The 14,197-nt window shown below is 40.1% G+C and overlaps 1 protein-coding gene across 3 annotated transcripts in view; it reads right to left on the reverse strand.

The window, feature by feature from the left end:
• The window catches only part of FRMPD1 (FERM and PDZ domain containing 1), a 282,219-nt gene that overhangs the window by 175,316 nt on the left and 92,706 nt on the right, over nucleotides 1–14,197 (reverse strand). For all 3 annotated transcript variants that reach the window (XM_007498009.2, XM_056806700.1, XM_056806699.1), the window contains one exon: nucleotides 10,401–10,504. The gene's annotated coding sequence lies outside the window, so the exon portion shown is untranslated. The remainder of the gene's footprint in view (nucleotides 1–10,400; nucleotides 10,505–14,197) is intronic.

Raw genomic sequence — 14,197 nt, forward strand, 5'->3', positions numbered from 1 at the left:
ATAAGAGACGATGAGGGAGGACTGGTCTGGGAGAGGGAGTCAGTGTACACTCTGTTATAATAACAAGCAGCAGAAGCTTTTTGAATTTGGAGAAATGGCTGAACAAAATGTGTTTGTTCATGAAAATAATGTACACAAAAATAATGGAATAGTATTGCACCATGAGAAACAAATATGAAAAATCCAGAAAAATAAAGACATACATTCCGATGAAGGGTTCATATAAGTTCATAGGTAAAAAGATTCAGGGAAATCATATACAGAGAAATTCCAAAAATGTAAAGAAGAAGAATATTAATAATATGGACAGCAGCTAGCTGATGCAGGGGGTAGAGCCCTGGGCTTGGAGTCAGGAAGACCTGAACTCAAATCCAACTTCAGACTAGCTGTGTGACGCCTGAACAAGTCATTTCAGCTGTTTGTCTCAGTTGCTTCACTGGTAAAATGGGGATGATAACAGTACTTACCTCCCAGGGTTGTTGTGAAGAACAAATGAAATTATAGTTGTAAAGTGCTTAGCACAGTGCCTGGTACATAGTGAATGCTAATATAAAAGTTAAATTATTAAACATGGGTGTGCTTGGGGTGTTTATAGGATTATTCACTTACAAAAATGAACAATATGGAAATATGCTTTGCATGATAATACTTGTAACCCCAGATGTTTGCCATCTTTGGGAAGTGGGAGGATAGGAGGAAGGGAGACAATTTGGATCATCTCATTTCAGAAAACTTATGTTGAAATTTGTAATTACATGTAATTGGTAAAAAGAAAGAGAGAGGCGGGGGGGAAGGAAGGAAGGAAGGAAGGAAGGAAGGAAGGAAGGAAGGAAGGAAGGAAGGAAGGAAGGAAGGAAGGGAGGGAGGGAGAGAGAGAGAGGGGGGGGAAGAAAGGAAGGAAGGAAGGAAGGAAGGGAGGGAGGAAGGAAGGAAGGAAGGAAGGAAGGAAGGAAGGAAGGAAGGAAGGAAGGAAGGAAGGAAGGAAAGAAAGGAAGGAAGGAAGGAAGAAAAGAAGGAAGGAAGGAAGGAAGGAAGGAAGGAAGGAAGGAAGGAAGGAAGGAAGGAAGGAAGGAAGGAAGGAAGGAAGGAAGGAAGGAAGGAAGGAAGGAAGGAAGAAAGGGAGGGAGGGAGGGAGGAAGGAAGGAAGGAAAGAAAGGAAGGAAGGAAGGAAGGAAGGAAGGAAGGAAGGAAGGAAGGAAGGAAGGAAGGAAGGAAGGAAGGAAGGAAGGAAGGAAGGAAGGAAGGAAGGAAGGAAGGGAGGGAGGAAGGAAAGAAAGGAAGGAAGGAAGGAAAGAAAGGAAGGAAGGAAGGAAAGAAAGGAAGGAAGGAAGGAAGAAAAGAAGGAAGGAAGGAAGGAAGGAAGGAAGGAAGGAAGGAAGGAAGGAAGGAAGGAAGGAAGGAAGGAAGGAAGGAAGGAAGGAAGGAAGGAAGGAAGGAAGGAAGAAAGGAAGAAAAAAGAAATGTGGGTGTGCTTTGAGGGAAATATACAAAGGGAGCCTGAAACCTACTCAATGACTAGTAAATGGGTCCTGAAACCAACAGAAGGTCACTAAAAGGAATGCAACAAGCCTGTTGAAGTTCTCTGCACAGACAGAGCCCATGAAGAGCCTGAAGCCATGGATTCTGCCAGTGCATGACTGCCAAGGAAAGGAGATAGCACAGTGTCTGGGGATCCCTGGCTCAGGGGCCTTCCAGGAGGCTTGAGACCAATGAAGGCTTCAACATTCAGCTAGTACAGCAGCAGGAAACAGAGTCAACTCCCTTTTGTGTATTATAAAAAGAGAGACAGAGATGGAGCAGAACTTGTATTGGGTCACCCAAAGAAGAAGGTGAAAGCTAATATTTGTTTCGAAGAGCAGAGTCTAGTCCCAGCCACCTCCTCCAGAACAGCGACATCAAAACCTCAAAGGGAAAAGGTTCGGAAAGAAGAGACTACAAAGCCCTAACTTAGGAATTAAGACTGGAGATAAGGGGAAACAGAAGAAAACTGAATGTAATGAAGTTAAGGGCTATGAGTTAAGAGAAGCCCCAGAGGCAAACCCAGAAGATAGGAGTAACTCTATAAAACTACCCAGATCTATTAGAACAAGAGGACAGGGGTCAGCGAGGTGGTTCAGTGGATTGAGAGCCAGGCCTTGGATTCAAATCTGACCTCAGACGCTTCTTAGCTGTGTGACCCTGGGGAAGTCACTTAATCCCCATTGCCTACCCCTTCTTTTTTTCTTCTTAGAACCAATACATAGTATTATATAAACAGAAGGTAAGGGTTTGAGGGTGGGGGGTGCGGGAAGAGCCAGAGGACAAAATGAAAAGATAAAGTATATATTGGTTACCTTTTGAAAGAGTTCTACAGGGGCAGCTGGGTGACTCAGTGGATTGAGAGCCAGGCCCAGAGATGGGAGGTCATGGGTTCAAATTTGGCCTCAGACACTTCCTAGCTGTGTGACCGACCCCCACTGCCATGTCCTTACCACTCTTCTGCCTTAGAACCAATACACAGTATTGATTCTAAGACAGAAGGTGAGGGTTTAATAAAAAGAGTTCTACAAATCAAAACTTTCAAGAATTTCATAGTCCAAATCCAGAGCTACTATGTCAAAGGAAAAAATATACTGCAGGTATTTAGAAAAAAGAGTTTGAGCATCAAAGAACCACAATCAAGATCACAAATGACCATATTGCAACTACTTTAAAATCTTGGAATATGATATTGTAAAAGGCAAAAGAAAAAGGCTTACAACCAAAGCACTTGACTAAGGGCATCTTCTTGCTTGGTCTAACATTTACTCTTAATATTATTATTACCATTTCTTTCTTCTAGTAGGACATCCCATTTACAAACAAATCTCAAAACAAAACTCTGAAGACTCCTGAACAGATTTAAGTTACGATAATGATTCATTTCACAGGTAACCTGAATAAAGATTCTGCTCTGAAGTTTATAGCTCTGTGTATTTTATCAGCTAGACTTTTTCAAGTGAACTTGCCAGGGAGGTACAAGTTTTCATGCCTTTTCATTTAAGGCATGAAAATCGTGATCATTATAAAACATTCTTTCCTTTTCTCCTAGCAAGACGACCTAGCAAAAGTATAGTTTTTATGGTACCAAATACATTCCTTCCTGTAACACAACTCCCAACACCAAAGTAAGGCAGAAGGCAAGATTTTCAGAATAGCTTCAATAACAAAAATCTGCCCCAGGATACTTTAATGAGAGATGGAGTTACCATAGCAACATGAAGGGGTGGGTCAAGGAAGACTGAGCTATAGGGATGGGGGATTAAAAGGCAAAAAGAAAAGAACTAGAATTTAAAGGGGTTCCCTTGAACTGATATTGGGGAATTGCTGAGCTAATTATGATCCTTGAATATATTGAAGTATTATTTTGCCATAATAAATGATGAGAGCAAATCTCAGAGAATCCTGAGTAGATGCAGAATAAAAGGACAATTCTAAATAGAATATGTAGAATTCATGAACTAAATTTTTTTTAAAGCAAACAACATAAAATGATTCACGGCTCCACTTTGGTTGGAGTTTGTTTCTGAGGGGTATTTAGGTTGAGAATAAAATTTTTTTTTATTGCACATTATAAGTGGTCATTTTGTGCTCCTAATTACTAATTCTAAGGACATAGGAGGCAGCTAGGTAGCACAATGGAGAGAACACCAGACCTGGAGTCAGAAGATTCTGGGTTCAAATCTGATCACAGATGCTTTCCAGCTGCTTTCCATACTTTGTTTAGTCCTTACTACTAAGAGAGAAAGTAAGGATTTTTAAGAAGTAAGTGAAATACACATTAAAACAATTCTGGGATTTAATTTCACATTCAGCAAACTAGAAAATGACAACAAAAATTGCAAATGGAAATGTTGGAGATGTTTTAGGAAAGTGGGCATAATAATTCATTGTTGTCAGAGCTACATTTGTCCAATCATTCTGTATAGGAATTTGAAAACGTGCAAAAAAAAAGTGACTAAATTATCCATACCTTTTGACCCAGTGATCTCAGGCCTGATAATTTACTCCAAAAAATAAGAGACAGAAATAAAGGTCTAATTTATACCAAAATATTCCTAATGGGTGACAAAGATCAGAATAAAATGGATCCCCACTGATTGGAGAATGACAGAAAGAAATGAAATACTGACTGTGTACAAACTCACAGTTTCACGGGTCCCAGGCTCCTCTCGCTGCCAGTCCCCACACATAACAACTCTACCCATTTCCTTGCTTGGGCTGGTCACTGCCTAGGCATATTCCTAATCTCAAAGTGAGGGATGCTTTCTAGGGTCATCAATGATGTTGCCACCTTAAAATTATAGCAGAGAAGTTGAGGGGGAGAGAATCTTTTCTTGTCCCCAGACCAACTCAGATGGTCATAAAAGAAGCTAGCTGCCAATTCTCAGTTTTTCTATAGCTTCACAATGATGCTCCAGGCTACTGTTAGTTACTGATCTTTCTTCTGTAAGTCAGTACATTTATAAAGAGCCTGCTCTGTGCCAGACACTGTCCTGAGCACCGAGGGTAGGAAGAAGGGTAAACAAAAACCATCCCCTGCTTTCAAAGGGCTCACAGTCTAATGGCCTGCTTGGCTCCCTATCTCCTCTCAGCATTATTTTAAATTACACAAATATGGGCAATTGGCCACGCTCATTATCTTCTTTCTCAAATCTAATGGCCTGCTGCAGTCAGGACTCGTCTTGCTCTCTACTGATTTCGGTACTCCCTGGTTACTCCTCTCTGCAGTTCTGAGGGTTTGAGCTGCTTGTTGTTGTCCTATGTCGGAAGAGGATCCATGACGTTACAGTGTGATGTCTTGACTTGCACATGAATTGGACTGAGGGAGGCGGTCACACAAATTCCTCTCCTTCACTGTTTTCCAGATCCTTCAAAATCCAGAGACAGGACAAAAGTCAGGATGACTGGTGACGGCCAGGAACGCAGTGGCTGACTTGGGTGTCTTCAATGTCTCACCAAGCTCCAGGCTCTCCATAGGTCCTGCTTTAGCCACCTATAGGGCCATTGGAGCAAATTGTTCTCCATCCCCACTCTGCTGAGGGAAGACTTCACATGCTGAGGGTAAACATCCCCCCAAGTCACGGATGGGTTGAGGTCCGTCAATTCCCCTCAGCCTGGTTTAACCTGCCTGCCCCGATGGTTTACTAGGAGGTGGCGGATGCTCATGCCACATGCTCTTAGAGCCCCAGCTGGGTGAAGGTGGATATCAAAGGTGGACAGATACCAGCCAGGCAAGTATGATCATGAGGGGATGGAATAGAATATAGCCCAAAGGCAGGGATTGTTTTATTTTTATCTTTTTACCTCTGACTCTATCCAAGTGTCTGGTACTTAGAGGGCCATAAACACTAGTTCAATGACTGAACTACTGATGGCTTTTGTTTGCTCACTGAAAGTGTCAGATCCCTGTTGGAACTACCGGTTTCTAACTTAAAGCAGACTAAGGAAATGAGTTGAATATTGGGGTAGATGGGAGAATGTGTGTGAGAGAAGAATGGAAAGGAAGAGGAAAGGAGAGAGAGAGAGACAGACAGGCAGAGACAGAAAGACAGAGAGAGACAGAGAGAGGGAGGGAGGGAGGGAGGGAGAGAGAGAGAGAGAGGGAGAGGGAGAGGGGGAGAGAGAGAGAGACAGAGAGAGACAGAGAGAGAGGAGAGAGACAGAGAGAGAGAGGAGAGACAGAGAGACAGAGAGAGAAAGACAGAGACAGAGAGGGAAGGAGGGAGGGAGGGAGGGAGAGGGAGAAGGAGAGGGGGAGAGAGACAGAGAGAGAGAGAGACAGAGAGAGAAAGAGGAGAGAGACAGAGAGAGAAAGAGAGACAGAGAGAGAGGAGAGACAGAGAGACAGAGAGACAGAGAGAGAGAGAGAGAGAGAGAGAGAGAGAGAGAGAGAGAGAGAGAGAGAGAGAGAGAGAATCCTGCTGTTGAGAGCTACTACTGTTTAAGGTATTATCAACTAGAATTAGTTTCAGATCTTTGAAAGAAAGTTTCCTCCCTTCTTTATTCTCACTGTACCTTTCTGGAAATAAGTACTGCCTTTAGAGCTAAGGAAAACTGATGGCTTAATTATAGCAAGCATTTGTATAACACTTTAAGGCTTATAAAATTCTTTACATGTGTTATCAATTGGACTGGAAGAACTCATTAGAAAGAACTCTCTAATTCAAGAGGCAAGACTGCAGTCAGAAGGATCAGGGAATCTTCATTGTACAGGGTCCTCAACAAAGAAAAACAATTGGGGATGTTAGGAGGGAGGGGAGGCAGAGAAGACAGCAGATAGGGGGGTGGATGCAAAGAGTGGCAGAAAAGCTGATGATCCATGAGAGCATCCAGGTAGATGTGATAACTTCTGGCGTGGAAACAGGATGAACATCCTGCAGAAACATAACTTTTTGGGCTATCTTTGACCAACTGTTCATCAGAATCATGATAACAAGTTAATATGTAATATTAATTGGAAAGTGGCTAATTTAAACCCTCGATATAAAATAAAACATCCCAAAATAGTTATTTGACTTGAGAATTTGCTTTCAATTTCAGGTCAGAAATTGGTCATCCTGGGCCATTCTCTTCTATCCTCTTCTCAATGTAAGCTTCATGCTACTCCCAAGTCATCTTCCTCATATACCATTTGATCCAAAAAAAAAAAAGTTTTCTACTCAAAAGCTGTCAGTGATTAACCAATGTCTACTGAATAATATAAAGGCTTCCAGAGAGACTTAATTTTGAAGACTAAAAAGTGATTCAAAAGGCAGAGAATAAAGGCTAAGTAAGGGTCATTCTTTCTTGAGAAGACTTTTTTTTTAACTCTTTATTTGTCAAGAGACATTATAATGAGAATTCTTGATGTAACATCTACACCCTTGCCCCACTCTGTCAGGGCAACCTGACTGGTGTTCTCAGATACCATGAAGAAGATTGAGGGAAAGTCACTTTCTTCTGTTATTTTTAGGCCTAGTGACTAGTATTCCAGGAACATTTAACCAATTCGCCTCAGACAGTTAGATCTGATTTCAGGCAGAAAGACCTGAGTCAAATCCAACCATAGATATTTCCTATCTGTGTGACCCTGGGCAAGTCATTTCACCTGTTCACCTCAGTTTCCTCATCTGTAAAATGAGCTGAAGAAGGAAATGGCAAATCACTCTTTTGCCAAGAAAATCCCAAATGGGGTCACAAAGAGATGGACACAACAGAACAACAATAAAGCTTTTACAAAGAAATATTTACTTCAAAGATATAGCCAGAACAAATGTATAAAGATTTCTCCCAATACTTCAAGGGCAAAATTTCCCCTATTCTACCCCGAGTTCTGGGAAAAGGTATTGTGTGAATTATACTAAAAATTTAGCTCAGTTCCTACCTAAGTCCCACCAAATTCACCTCTAAAGGAAACATCAGCTCAGAAGTTCTCCATCATTCCATTTGATGTTTATTTCATGCATGCCTATAATGTCCAGCCTGATTTCCCAGCCTCCCAGCCTTTGAAATTCCCAAGGTCACAGACTCTACTCCCTTCACCTAGAATTGAAAATAATAAATGAAAAGGCCAAAGAACAAAATGTGTTTCTTGTAAGCCAGAGGTGGTGGTGGGGAAGCCCATAATCCTTCATTTTAAAGCATGGTTTCTCTAGAATCACTGTAGCAAAGCCATGGCTAGGGCTAACTCAGACTCTTTCGAAGACACCCGTAGTTCTGGCTATAAAGCCCATTTAAAAAGCATATCTGGACATTCTGTAACTGGTTATTGTTGGCATGCCCAAATATAAGGTATGCCAACTGTGATGAGTTACAGAATGTCCACACATACTTCAGTCTTCCCCATTTCCCCAGAAGCAGCTCCTTAGTGTCCTTTGCATGGGTGTTGCGATATTAGCAAATTGATGGGTTCTAGACGTCCATTATATTAAGAAGAGATTTTAATTGGTATTCTGAAAGCACAGGTAAAAAAATCACTGGCCAAGGCATGGAGGATTACAGAGTGTGCTGGTAGATAGAGCAACTCTATTAATAAATGTTATTAATAAATATTTTGAAATATTGAAGTATAAAGTCATTATTGGCAAATCAATTTCATTTTTCTGTTTCTCAGTATGACCGGTGATGGCCGAGGATGCGGTGGATGACCTCGGCTTCTTCTGATCAAGCTCTACTTTAGCCACTTCCGTGACCAGTGGGACACATTGTTCTCATTCACCCATTCTGCCTGGAGGAAGACTTCACATGCTTGGGGTAGGCATCCCTCTGATGGGTGTGAAGCCTGTTGGTACTCTCAACCTGATTTCTCTTTATATAGATGGGTTTACCAGCATGTGGCCACAGAGAGGACTAGCACCTCTAGTGTGAGGGCTTGCCAAGCTCTTTTCAGGGCTGCTCATCCACCTTTCGTGGCAACTTTTCATCCAGCTCTCACCTAAACTAGGGTAGTGGCTTTGTGAGTGGGGAGAAAAAAGATGGTTGTGAGAAATAAGGATTAAGTAGAATTAAAAAGATATGGTACCTGATCTAATATGGAGGAAAAGGAAGGAGGAGAGAATAGATGAGTTTTGATTTCAAGGCTTCTAATCAGATTAAAAGGGGGCTGCTGCCCTCAAAAGAAATAGGGACATTAGGAATAGGAAAGGTTTGGGGGAAAGACAATTCTTCAAAGGACACATTTTGAATTTGAGATATCTGCAAGATGTGCTCATAGAAATGTTCAATATATTGTTGGATATGCTGGATGACAAAGAACATGTGATTTATTATAATAATTATTATTATTTTGGATCTGATCATATGATTTTATCAGTAAGGGGCATTTCTAGAATAGAAACTCCTTCAAACAACGCAGATTGACAAGTCTTGGGCTGAGGCACTAAGAGATTAAATGACTTTTAAACAGTCATACAGATTGAGACAATATTTAAATTCATAATTTTATCACTCCAAAGACACTATGATGTGTCTGGGTCAGGAGTTCTCAACCTTTTAGGATGTTATGGATTCCTTTGGTTGTCTAGTAAAACATATGGATCACTACTAAAAATGTTTTTAAATGCATAAAATAGAATGTGTAGGATTACAAAGGAAGAAAATCATACTGAAATACAATGATTAAAAACGTAAAAAAAGAAACCAAATTCTCAGATCCCAGAGAGTTTAAGAACTCCTGCTCTAGATGATAAATATGATCATGATTAAGTAATCCTTTGCCCACACTCTTGCCCCAATCAGCCAGAATGAGAGGATGAGAACAATTCATTCCAATTCATTCCAATTGCTACTAAGGTGGCTAAAGCAGGAACTATGGAGTGCCTAGGACTTAGACATGGAAGATGTCAGTCATCCACTGTATTCTGGGCCACTGCCAGTCTTCTTAACTTTTGTTCTACCCCTGAATTTGGATGATTGGAAGAGAGAGTGAGGTTCGATGTGCAACTGCCTCACTTAAATCCAATTCACCAGCACGCCAAGACATCACTCTCTGATGTCACTGGTCCACTTCCAAAAGGAAGGACTACCCAGTGGAAGTGCTTGTCAGTTCCAGGAGAGGGGAGGGAAATGGGGAGGGAGAGAAGATGAATCATGTAATCTTTGAAAAATATTGTCAATCAATCAATTTATTTTTTTAAAAGGAAGGATTAAGAATACCAACAACAACATCAGGACTTTTGAGCACCATAAAGCCAACAGTCAGGAAGGAGACAAGGAAAAAGATGTTGAGAGAACAATGTATACATGGATAGGATTTCCCAAAAGTCTTAAGGCACCTTAAATGATTAAAGCTTACAGCCTTCAGTGACTACTCAAATAAAGTAAAAGTTTTGATAGAGGCTGTTTACTGAAGACTGGAAAGTGTCTGTGAGAGGGCAGAGAGCAAAGATTAAGGGGCTTTCTCAAAAGGACGGCTTTTACTCCAATCATATGAAGAAATATTACACAGAAAATTCTTGGTGTAACATATTGGCACCATTCTCTCAGGACCAGGCCTCTTATATCTCCCTACTAGGTGTTCTAAAATAATCTGAAGGGGATTGGGTGGGTCTTTTTCCTGTGCTATTAGTTTGAGCTCTTATTGGCTATTTCCCTTATTTGTAGGTCCAATCATTAGCACTCCAGTAACATTTAACCACTTAACCTTTTTTAAAAACTTTTAAAGCCAAAAACTGCACCAAGACCTTTGGGATACCTTGTATAAAGCTGTATGTCCTTGCCCCAAGGAGGTCCAGAATGAAGATGGAGAAGGAACCAAAAATTACTCCCATGGCAAATTATTCCCTTAAAAAAGAGTTGGTACTTTTGGGGTGTGTTTCTTTCCTTATGCAATGACCCTTGGCAGTTCACTTGTCTGAGACAACAGTGCACTCAGAGTAGCTGGCTCACTGTCTTTCTCTTACCTCATCTGTGGGCAGGACTCCCATCAGCATTTACAGAAGTTCTTCATGGAGAGGAAATTCTCAGGATGCAGATGAAAATGAGAATATAAAATTCACTTTTAAACCTGGACCAAAGGAAGAATGAAAAGCTGAATGTAACCTATTTCTTCTCAAGAGCTCACAGCCCAATAGAAAAATGAAAATTTCCCCAATTCTGGTATAATTTTCATTGGAATTTTAAAAAGTGCAATAAAAAGATTTTTAAGTAAAAAAATTAAACACAATGTAACATCTTCATACAATAATCCAATCCACAGCAGATCTCAGAATAAGGTCAGGCATATTATTTCTTTCTAAAAGGGCTTTGGATGATAGATTTAGGGATAGAAGAGATTTTAAAAGTGATCTAGTATAATCCTTTCATTTTACAGCCTAGGGAACTGAGTTCCAAAAAGATTAAGTAATTTATTCAAGGTCATAAATTACCTGTAGTAGAAGTAGGATTCAAATCTAGACTCTTTGAATCCTAATCATACTACTGTTTGTTAGTTTTGGTGCCTAAAAGATTTTGTTATAATTAACTATAAAACATATACTACATAGCAATAGAACTAAAGACAGCATCACTTGCTTTTTATGTAGGATTTTATGGTTTCCAAAACACTTTCATATTTATTATTTCATGTGAACCTCATTGTCACGCTGCTTTCCGCAGTGGCCTCTCACCTCATAAAAAAGATCTTTTGATATAGGCAAGTAGATGTTACCATTTTACAAATGAGAAAATTGAGGCACACATTGCATAACTAAAAAGTGTCAGAGGGAGGCAGAGTCAAGATGGCAGCATAGAGGCTGCGAAAGTTCAGACCTCTGAAAACCCTTCCTTACCGATTACAAACTAAATGCTCCCAGGGGACTGAAAATCAAACCTAACAACAAGACAAAGTCAAGGAGCCCTCCTGCTGAATTCAACTTAAAAGGTACACCCCCAGGATTCGAGAACACTTGGGTTTAAGGGGAAGGAAGAAGGAAGGTCCCGGGACCCCTCCCCCACCTAGACCACTAAGCCTCCAGCGGCAGCTAGAACCTCTGGGCAGGCAAGTGTGCTAGTCTGGAGGGAGTACCTTACAGGCAAAGCTGTGCCAGGCTCAGAGCATCTAACATAGGCAGTGGGGAAGCAGTTGGAGGAGAAGCTCAGAGCACAGAGCGGGCAGCCTAATTGCAGCAAAGGAGACACTCCATATTGCCCTTCCCTTCCCGATATTTTGGCCTCAGGGCACATCCAGCTCAACCCAGTTGAACTTAATCCCATCAAAGCCTTCAGAGGGCACGGAAGCTCAAGCTCCAACACCCCTCCCCCACAGACTGTGCTGAGAGATTTGCTGACAAAGCTCCAAGGGTGAAGGCTGAGAAAAAGCCCCAAACCACAAAAAAAATGAGAGGAGAAAGAGCACAGGCAACTTCAAGGAGTAAAGAAGGGGGTAAATATAAGCAAACAACAGAAAAAGAAAAAAGAAATTACAATCAACAGCTTCTATACAGGCAATGAACAAAGAGCAAACGGAAGAGAGAAGGATGAGGGAACTCCAAGCAAAAAAAACAGAAACCCCAGCAAATTGGATACAGGCTTTGGAAGAACTCAAAATACAATTCAAAACACAATTAAGAGAGGCTGAAGACAACTGGGAAAAGAACTTAAAAAGAAAAATAAGTCATCTGGAAACAGAAAACAGTGTCTTGAAAGCCAAAATTAATCAGCTTGAAAATGTGGCAAAGGAGATGAAAGATGAGGCAAAGAAGATGAAAGATGACCTCCAAAGAAAATCAGACCAGAAGTAAAAGGATGACCAAAAATCCAGGGATGAAATCCAGTCTTTAAAAACCAGAATACAACAATAAGAAGCAAATGACTTCACAAGGCAGCAGGACACTATAAAACAAAATCAAAAGAATGAAAAAATTGAGGAAAATATGAAGCACCTCATTCACAAAATAGAAGATTTAGAAAATCATTCCAGGAGAGACAACTTAAGAATCAATGGTCTCCTGGAAGACCATGACAAAAGAAAAATCCTAGACATCATACTACAGGAAATTATTCAAGAAAACTGCCCCAATATTCTAAAACAAGAAGGAAAAGTGGAGATTGACAGAATCCACAGATTACCTCCTGTACTTAATGTCCAACTGACAACACCCAGGAATGTTATAGCCAAATTCAAGAACTATCAGACCAAGGAAAAAATATTACAAGCTGCTAAGAAGAAGTCATTCAGAAACCATGGAACCACAGTGAGGATAATACATGATCTGGCTGCATCTACACTGAAGGACCAAAAGGCATGGAATATGATATTCCAGAAAGCAAGGGAACTAGGTCTACAACCAAGAATCAATTACCCAGCAAAACTGACTATATTCTTACAGGAGAAAATATGATCATTTTACAAAATAGAAGAATTCCAAGCATTTGTAAAGAAAAGACCAGACCTGAACAGAAAATTTGATGCCCAAGCAGAGAACTCAAGAGAATCATCAAAAGGTAATTTAAAAAGAGGGAAAAAAGAAAAACAAAACTTTTTTTTAAGAGACCCAATAAGTCAAAATGATATGTAGCCCTACAAGAAGTCATTGGTAACTCTTAAAAATTGTTATTACCACCTGGGCAGCTAGAAGAATTATACTTAGAGAGAACAGTGACAAACTGTATAGGATGAAATGCCAAGACATAAATTTTATGTATGTAGATATATGTATGCATAAATATATATGTATATATATATATATATACATATATATATAAATAGAGCTAAAAAAGAAGTTAATACTAAAAGAAATGGGAAAAGAAACTGAAGGGAGGTAAATTTATATGTCACAAAGAAGCACATGATGGGAGAGGGGAGAACATCAATACACCGGAAGGGTAAAGAGGTTGGAGATAGGAAATACTCAACTCTTAGGTGCATTGAAATTGACTCAAAGAGGGAAGAACAATCCAATCCACTGGGGCAGAGAATTGATTCACGTCCTATAAGGAAGTAGAAGGGCAACAAACAGACTGGTGGGGAGGGAAGCAGTATAAGGGAGGGAGGGGGGGGTAATTTAAAAAGACTGTAAAGAAAATAAGAGGGGAATAAGAAGGGAGTGGGGTAGAAAGGGAAGTAAAATAATGGTGGAAATTAGGGGGACTGATTAAAATAAAAAGTGTCAAAGTCAGGATGAGAACCCAGGCCTTCTGACTATGTTCTGGGTTCTTCCTAAAACATCAGGCTATCTCACTACATTCTAGCATTGTACACCAGAAGTTCCATTTTTTCATTTTCAATTTATTTTACTTTTATTCTTCCTCTAATGGAATGAGATAGGTTTTTAAATAATTTTTTACTTTTCAGTATCATAGTGCAATGTGGAGAATGCCAAAACTGGAGTCAGAGGACCTCAGTCCAAATCCAATGTCTGCTATTTACTCTTTCTCTCTCTCTCTCTCTACGTCACCTCTACTAGATTCATTTTCTTCAACTGGAAAACGAGGAGATTGTAATGGATGAACCCTAAAGTCCTTTCCTAAAGGTGCTGGTTGTAGAATCTTTTAGTCGCTTCAAGTGTTCAAAAAAAGTTATTTTTCTGTCATATTAGCCAATCTGAGAGGTATGAGGGGGTACTTCAGAGTTCTTTTAATTTGCATTTCTCTAATCAAGAGTGATTTAGACTGAGCAGTCTAGATTTAGAAAGAGAAGAAAGAAAGAAAAAGAAAGAGAAGAAAGAAAGAAAAAGAAAGAAAGAAAGAAAGAAAGAAAGAAAGAAAGAAAGAAAGAAAG

Source organism: Monodelphis domestica, chromosome 7 (assembly GCF_027887165.1).
Source record: "Monodelphis domestica isolate mMonDom1 chromosome 7, mMonDom1.pri, whole genome shotgun sequence".
Lineage (NCBI taxonomy): Eukaryota > Metazoa > Chordata > Mammalia > Didelphimorphia > Didelphidae > Monodelphis > Monodelphis domestica.